This window comes from Pseudonaja textilis, chromosome 2, assembly GCF_049901715.1.
Source record: "Pseudonaja textilis isolate UNSWEBS1 chromosome 2, rPseTex1.2, whole genome shotgun sequence".
NCBI lineage: Eukaryota > Metazoa > Chordata > Lepidosauria > Squamata > Elapidae > Pseudonaja > Pseudonaja textilis.
Window position 1 is genome coordinate 147,003,823 of NC_141991.1, and position 7,203 is coordinate 147,011,025.

Consider the following 7,203-nt stretch of genomic DNA (forward strand, 5'->3'; position numbering starts at 1 on the left):
CCAATGTCCCTATGTCGCCGCCCTGTGTTATGTGAGATTCAATATGGCGATTCTTGTATTCCCGGATGGTGCGGACATATACGCATTCAAGATGGCTGCTTCATAAATACCCGGATGGGCCGAACCCTCGGCAAAAACGGCTCCGTTAAAAATCAAGAAACTTCCGTGTTACGTTCTTGGTACATTTTTCCGATTAAATCAAGTTTTATTAAATCGCCGGATAATAGAAATGCCCTACGCGAATTGCTGTACAGCCCCAAAATGGCGCCACCTGAAATCTCTAGCGGGTGGCGGTGACCGAAAAAGCAACCAAGATGGTGAACGCTGTACGTATCGGGAATCAAGATGGCGCTCACGTGCACAATTACCCGGATGTTGAAGACAGGAACTGACAATGACGCATTAGGAATAAAGAAAGAACAAGCGGGCTGTTGTGACGCCGGTTTTTCAGCATGACCAAAACCGTTGATCGAAGAAGCTGCAAAGATTGGTCAACTCAAGTTGCCGGTTCAGATGTTCAGTTACAAAAACACGGATCCGTAGGTGACTTATTTAATTATCGCTATCGAATTGTTCTTGAATGGAGAAAGATGCTATTACGAGAACATACAGACATTAAAATAATATGATTTTAACAACTACTTTAGAAGTTTTCCTCTGGAGCTCGCCGGTCTCAATGCGCAGGCGCAGAGACCTCTCGCTGATAGGTCCTTCCCGGCTGCATCTGGGAAGACCCGGATGTGTTGGGTCTGTCCGCCCATGATAAGAAAGCGGTCTTTTTTTGCTTGTATCGCTTGCTTCCTGACTTGCGATTGTCTTCGGCTCTGCACACGTTGGCCTAATAATCAACCCCCGTGAATCCCGAAGGATTCATTTTGGAGTCTCACCTGCAGAGAGTTACGTTGCGCTGAAACCAGTTAAACTTTCCCAATAAGCATCAGCCTAGTCCTCTGCATGGTTACTTGGAAGTAAGTTCAATGGGGGCTTTTGTCCAAGTGAAGACAATTCAGAGTTGCAAACTTTGCATATTTATTATTATATAGTAGTGTAGGATTTTGGCATGAAGTAGTAATTTATAGAAGTACTGCGGCCTTAATATATCGAGAGAAAATAACTACCTGTATTTTGAATGGTCTGCTTTATTTTTTACTATTGTTTCTCATCATTCAACACTTAAATTCCCAAAGGTAGGGGCTTTTTATACTTATATTCTTTGTCCTGTTTCCAGCTGTCCTATCTTTTCTCATTAGACACAATTTCTCCTGTAATCACTGATTGGAGTATGACACCTTTATATCTTTCCCCTAAATTTATAACACTTAGTATAATACATAACTTCCATTCAGATTCTGCTTAGTACACACTATATTTTAAAAAGAGAAAAAATTATATATAATATAATTAAAACAACAATCCATACCAATTCAAATCTATTGTTAAACACATTATTTTCAAATAAGTATCATACTAAATAGTATGATAGACAATAAATAGTAACCCCAACAAGAGAAAGTGAAAAAAGAAGAAAGTGTTAAAAGAAACAGCTTGTGTGTATTTGGATTGCTTGGTGACTTTGGGACTTTTGGAAATTATATTTGAATGACTAAAAACACTTGGGTGGTTGTTTCAATTTTTTTTTACAATGGCATCACTTGTGGATGAACTGAATATGGAATTTAAAAAATATAAAGAAGAGGAACAAGAAGGGAAGGGCTCTCATGGCTCTGTTTTTCAATTCTTAAAAATGGCGATTTGTACTTATGAGAAACTACAAGAAAAGACTGCGCAACAAGAAGATTGGGACAAAGAAGAAGCCATCTTTGATGAACAAGTAACTTTACTTAGGGAAGAAGGGGGAAAGGGGGGAAAGAGAATGGAGACTTTAAGACCCAAAAAAGGGAAAAATAAGATGAAAAGTGGATATAATGTTAGAAAGCAACAGAAAAGGGGAACACAGAAGAGGGAAATGGAGGTGGAGAGACAAGGGGATAAAAAGGGCAGAGAGAAGAAGCAAGGGAGGAAGGAAGGGAAGAGAAGCTACAAAGGTGTGGAGCAAGATGTAAAGAAACAAGACTTTAGAGATAATGGGTAAAAATTTAACTGAAAAAGTGATTCTGCAAAGGTACATAAGATTGTATTATATTTGTATTAGAAATAATGTTAGAAAATTGGAAACAACATGATTAAAAAGTGGGATAAAATACACAGTGTAATTCAGTGAAACTTTTGTGAACAAAATAAATGAAATGAAATAAATTGAATTGAACTGAAGAGAATTGAACTAGGAAGGAATGGGAACATTTTAATGATATAATGTTTTAAAATATGACTGAAGTGGGGTGGAAATAACTATGGAAAGTTTATAAGTGTTCCCATAGAAGTATGATATATATATATATTTCTTGCTGAAGACCAAATCCATATATATTTAGGATCAGGAGGTACAATACCTGGAGAGAAATAGGGACCCCTATGAGTTCAAAATAAATAATTATTTTGCTTTGTAAATTGAATTCAGGAGTTTTTCTTCCTTAAGTCTTTTTGTGATTTTTTTCTGTTTAATTTGCACTTTCTTTTTTTCCATACTTTCTTAGTATATACTACTAAAGTTCTTTTGTTTTATTTTTTGTAATTTTCATTGGGCAAGTTTTTAAATCACCATAGCTCAAATTGGCTAACTTACAGAATGCATCCAACATCTGGGACCGATGACTTGTGGGATTGAACTTTGGCAAAATTTTGGCTGCTTCAAATGCTGCTGTGTAGCCATGCTATGGTCAGTTGCAGTCACGTAACTTTCCAAAATGAAAGATCAACACTAAGATTCAGAATGTAACTTATTTTTAAAAATAATTTTAAACAACAGAAACTGCAAATGGAGTGGGCTAAATTATAAAGTTGATTCATTTCATTTATAAACAAGGAGTGGGCTAAATTATAAAGTTGATTCATTTCAATCCCACTATCATGCAAAAGCGTTTTTATATCTTTGGTTGCTTTTATTGTCACCTTTTTTCTGTTTGTTTTATAAAGAGATTGTGACAAGATTGCACATTGTACCTTTGAAAAGATTAGGAAACCAAGTCGGATGGCCCAATACAGCTTTGTTAAACAAGTTTTGATTAATTCTCCTTAACTGGTTGGGCATATTTTCTTTTCCTGCTTTATGCCTGCACTAATATTTTATCCTGCTTATGCATAGTAAATACTATCTAAATAACATCCTAATGCAAAACACAAGAATTTCTCAAATAATTTGCCCTTCTTTGTTTCTCCATTCTGAAATATTTGTTTCCCCTCTTTTAAATATGCTTTTTTGGGTTTCCCCTCTAAAGTTGAAAAGCACCCATCTGGAGGTATGGATGACTGCTAAGTATGTGACATCTAGCATAAAAAGTGTAGGGGGAAACTATTGCAGATTGCTGTAAACCAGGGGTCTTCAAACTTGACAGCTTTAAGACTTGCGGACTTCAACTCCCAGAATTCCTCCTCCAGTCATGTTAGCTCAGGAATTCTGGGAGTTGAAGTCCACAAGCCTTAAACTTGCCAAGTTTGAAGATCCTAGCTGTAAGCATTCATCTGCTACTGTAAGGCTGAATACATTTCTGTTTTCACACCAAGTTATGCTATGTGTCATTACTTTAACATAAGTTGTATTGGTTACCCATTTCTTATAGGAAAAATGCCACAGTATATAACTGATATTTGATTCCAGGTGCAATTCAAAGTGTTAGTCATTACCTAGAGACACCTTCATGGCAATCTGAGGGATTATCTCCAGTTGTCTCTGCCCACCTGGTAGGCTCAGGAAGGGTAGGTGTGCTTCAGGTGTCTTAAATACTGTCATCTTGTGGGATTTGAAAATGTGTCTTCTCTATCACAGTCTGCCTTGGGGAAAAAGCATTATCCGGAGATACTTACAGCTTTCACTCTCCAGATTTCTCTCCTAGTCACTGGGAGTTGGGTGGCATATAAATTTAATCAATCAACGGTGTTCTGTATGTCCCTTAAGACCTGGCTGTGCTCCTAGGCCTCGAGTTAGAGTAATTGTGTTTTAATTATATACGCTTTATATTTTGTAAATTTCTCAGTATTTTAGTTGGGTGACGTTAGTGCTCTAGTTGCACAGAAATTTTGTTGAGATTTTTCTATGGACACATATACTGTATTTTAGTGAAAACAGAGGAGCAAATAATTTTTTTTGTTCAGCTGAAATATGGGCTTGACCTCTGATATATTGCAGAATAAAATAGTTCTATTTTTAAAACATACACACTCATGATTCCACTGCAAAAGTTTATGTATTTATAAATAGTTTATTAGGTATGAAGTAATTGTACTTTTGGCTTGTGCTGTGCCAGATTTCATTATAGTTCTGTCACATCACTTTCTGTCCAAGTGTGTACTTTACCTGAGGATACTTTGAGATTAATTTCCCTATACAAGACGCTTATTTCCTCAACCAGAGCATTTAAAAATACTTATATCCTATGAGCAACAAGATTTTAGAAAGCTAGCAACAGATCTCTTTTGCAAAACACAAATCCACTGATGATAACTTAATGTATAGTTTAACATTGCTGGGACAATAATTGTGGCTGGTTTTTTCTCCTTAAATATGAGTCAGATATTGAAGTATTAAGATAAATGGCAACCATTCATTGACACTTACAGGCTAGAAAAAGCCATGAATAGAAATTGAAAGATTAAGGTTACAGCCCTTGTAAAGTAGGGCTCCAGCAGATCTCAAATCACAGCTTATATTGGTAGGGGAAAGACAAGACAAAGCACTAATTGACATTAGAAAGATGAAATGGAGGTTTGGAAGAAAACATCAACTGGAAATTCTAACGGTAATTCAAGAAGCCTGAGAAGGCTATGGCAAATCAATCCCAGGCCATCCTGAATGAAGCTGATTTTCCAGATACCTTTCCGTTTCGGACCTAGCTATGGAACGGGAACTACCTTAGTGACCTTGTGGGGTGACCTGCACTGAGGAAAAGACAGGGAGTGCAACACAGGTAGGGCACTTGGCGTTTTGAACCACTGCTAATGGATTGAATGAAGGTCAATAAACAGCCTTGGTCCAGACAAGATGGAGATGCTGTTTGTGGATGATGCATCTGTCCAGCTGAGTGGTGCCCTACCTAAAGAAGCAGGTTCACAATTTTGGGGTGCTCCTAGATCTATCCCTGCCACTTGAGGCCTTCATGTAGTTTTATTAGCTTTGGTTTATAAGCTTTGGTTTTATTAGATTTGGTTTATTAGATTTGGTTGATTTACCAACGGTGACCTTATTGGACAGTTTTTATAACAGTTAGTCACAGACTGGTAATTATGGATCACTGCAATACATTGCACAGAGGCTGCCTCTGAAAATGATCTGCAAACTTCAATTAGTTCAAAATAAAGCAGTTACCAATAGAGGAGAATATTTGTAGCTCAGAGTTGAAATGAGTAGTCCTTGATGCTCTCTTGTTCATAAGGCAGCTGGACTGCTTAGTCCACGGGTGTCAAACTTGATTGTGTCACGTGATGTATTGCAACGTGACATTTTTTGCCTTTGATGAGCCTGGGTTGGCATGGCCTGAACATGACTTAGTGGGATTGACTTGATGTGAATTTAGTGAGCCCGGTTCTTTGTGATTTACACAATCTGCCAGTCCATTTCTGATCTCAATTCATAGTGTTGATTTTAAGGCACTAAACTGCTTAGGTTTAGGTGAAGGAGTGCTTTCTCCTGTATGACTTCAAGATTATCAATTGAAGGCCTTCACTAGGGCCTCTCACAAAGTAGCTGAGCCAAACCTCTGCAAAGGGCAAAGACTATTCTGTGGTGGCATTCCATTCCTAGAATTTCCTCCCCAGAGTATCTTGATTGGTTCCCATCAGTAACATCATTTTGGTGCCTAGGTGAATACCTTTGTATCTTCCTAGCTTTGTAACTGCTTTTAATGTATCTCAATTCTTATTCATTCATTCATTTCCTACAGCCGGTCAATGACTCTGGGCAGTTTACAATTCAAAAAAATACAATTAAGCCATTAAAAACATCTCAAAACAATAAATAAACAAAAACATCCAAAATAAACATACATAGCAGCTGGGTTATTTGACCACTTAGCAATGCTGCTAGGAAAAGGGCCCTTGACTCATTCAAGGCTCAGGAACATAGCCAGATTTTTAGGGCCTTACAAAAATCTAATTGTCGGAGCATGTCCCATAAAGCAGGGGCCACTTTGGAAAAAGCCCATCTTCTAGTCCCCGCCAGCCGATGTTCTTTGGCTGATGAGACTTGGATATTGTTTCTGTTTTTGAATAATAGCTGTCTAGTTTATATCATGTTTATAGTTTATTTTATGTTTTTATTTAAATAGCATTTTAATGTGTTTTATTATACATTTCCCAGAAAGCTCCAGCTGTTGGCTGGTTCGTACATAATAAATAGTGAAATGTGTTAAAAAATAAAACATGTAATCATTTTTTTTTGTAAAATACTTTGGAATTCTTTTACTAATTCATTTTTAAATTTAAATTGGCTCCTCAAAGCACTTCAGTCCCCCTCTCATTTTTTAAATTTTCCATACAAATGTGCAATATTCATGTAAATACTATAATTGAAATATACATTTTTGGATTGCAATTTAAAAAAATGTAGAATATTCATAATTTAATCCAGGATATTATCCTATATATTATTATATAGTTGTCCTTCTGGAGACCTTAGTTCCTATAGATACATGCAATACTGTGGTCAACTTTCTCACCATAGTAATATATTGCTTGGTCCTTCTTTTTAGGTCCCCCTTAAGGATAGTGTGATTGAGTTTGATAGTCCATTCTGGTTTTGCATAATACACAATAGCAATAGCACTTAAATTTACATACTGCTTCACAGTGCTTTACAGCCCTCTCTAAGTGGTTCTACAGAATCAGCATATTGCCCCCCAACAATCTGTGTCCTCATTTTACCCACCTCAGAAGGATGGAAGGCTGAGTCAACCTTGAACCTAGTGAGATTCGAACTGCCAGATTGCAGGCAGCCAGCAGTCAGCAGAAGTAGTCTGCAGTACTGCACTCTAACCACTGTGCCACCATGGCTCTTGCATAATACACAAGGTTATTATATATTTGCCTAGTTTGTGGTGTACATGCAACAAATTACAGTAGCATGATTCATCTATGTTTCAGTGTGGTATACAA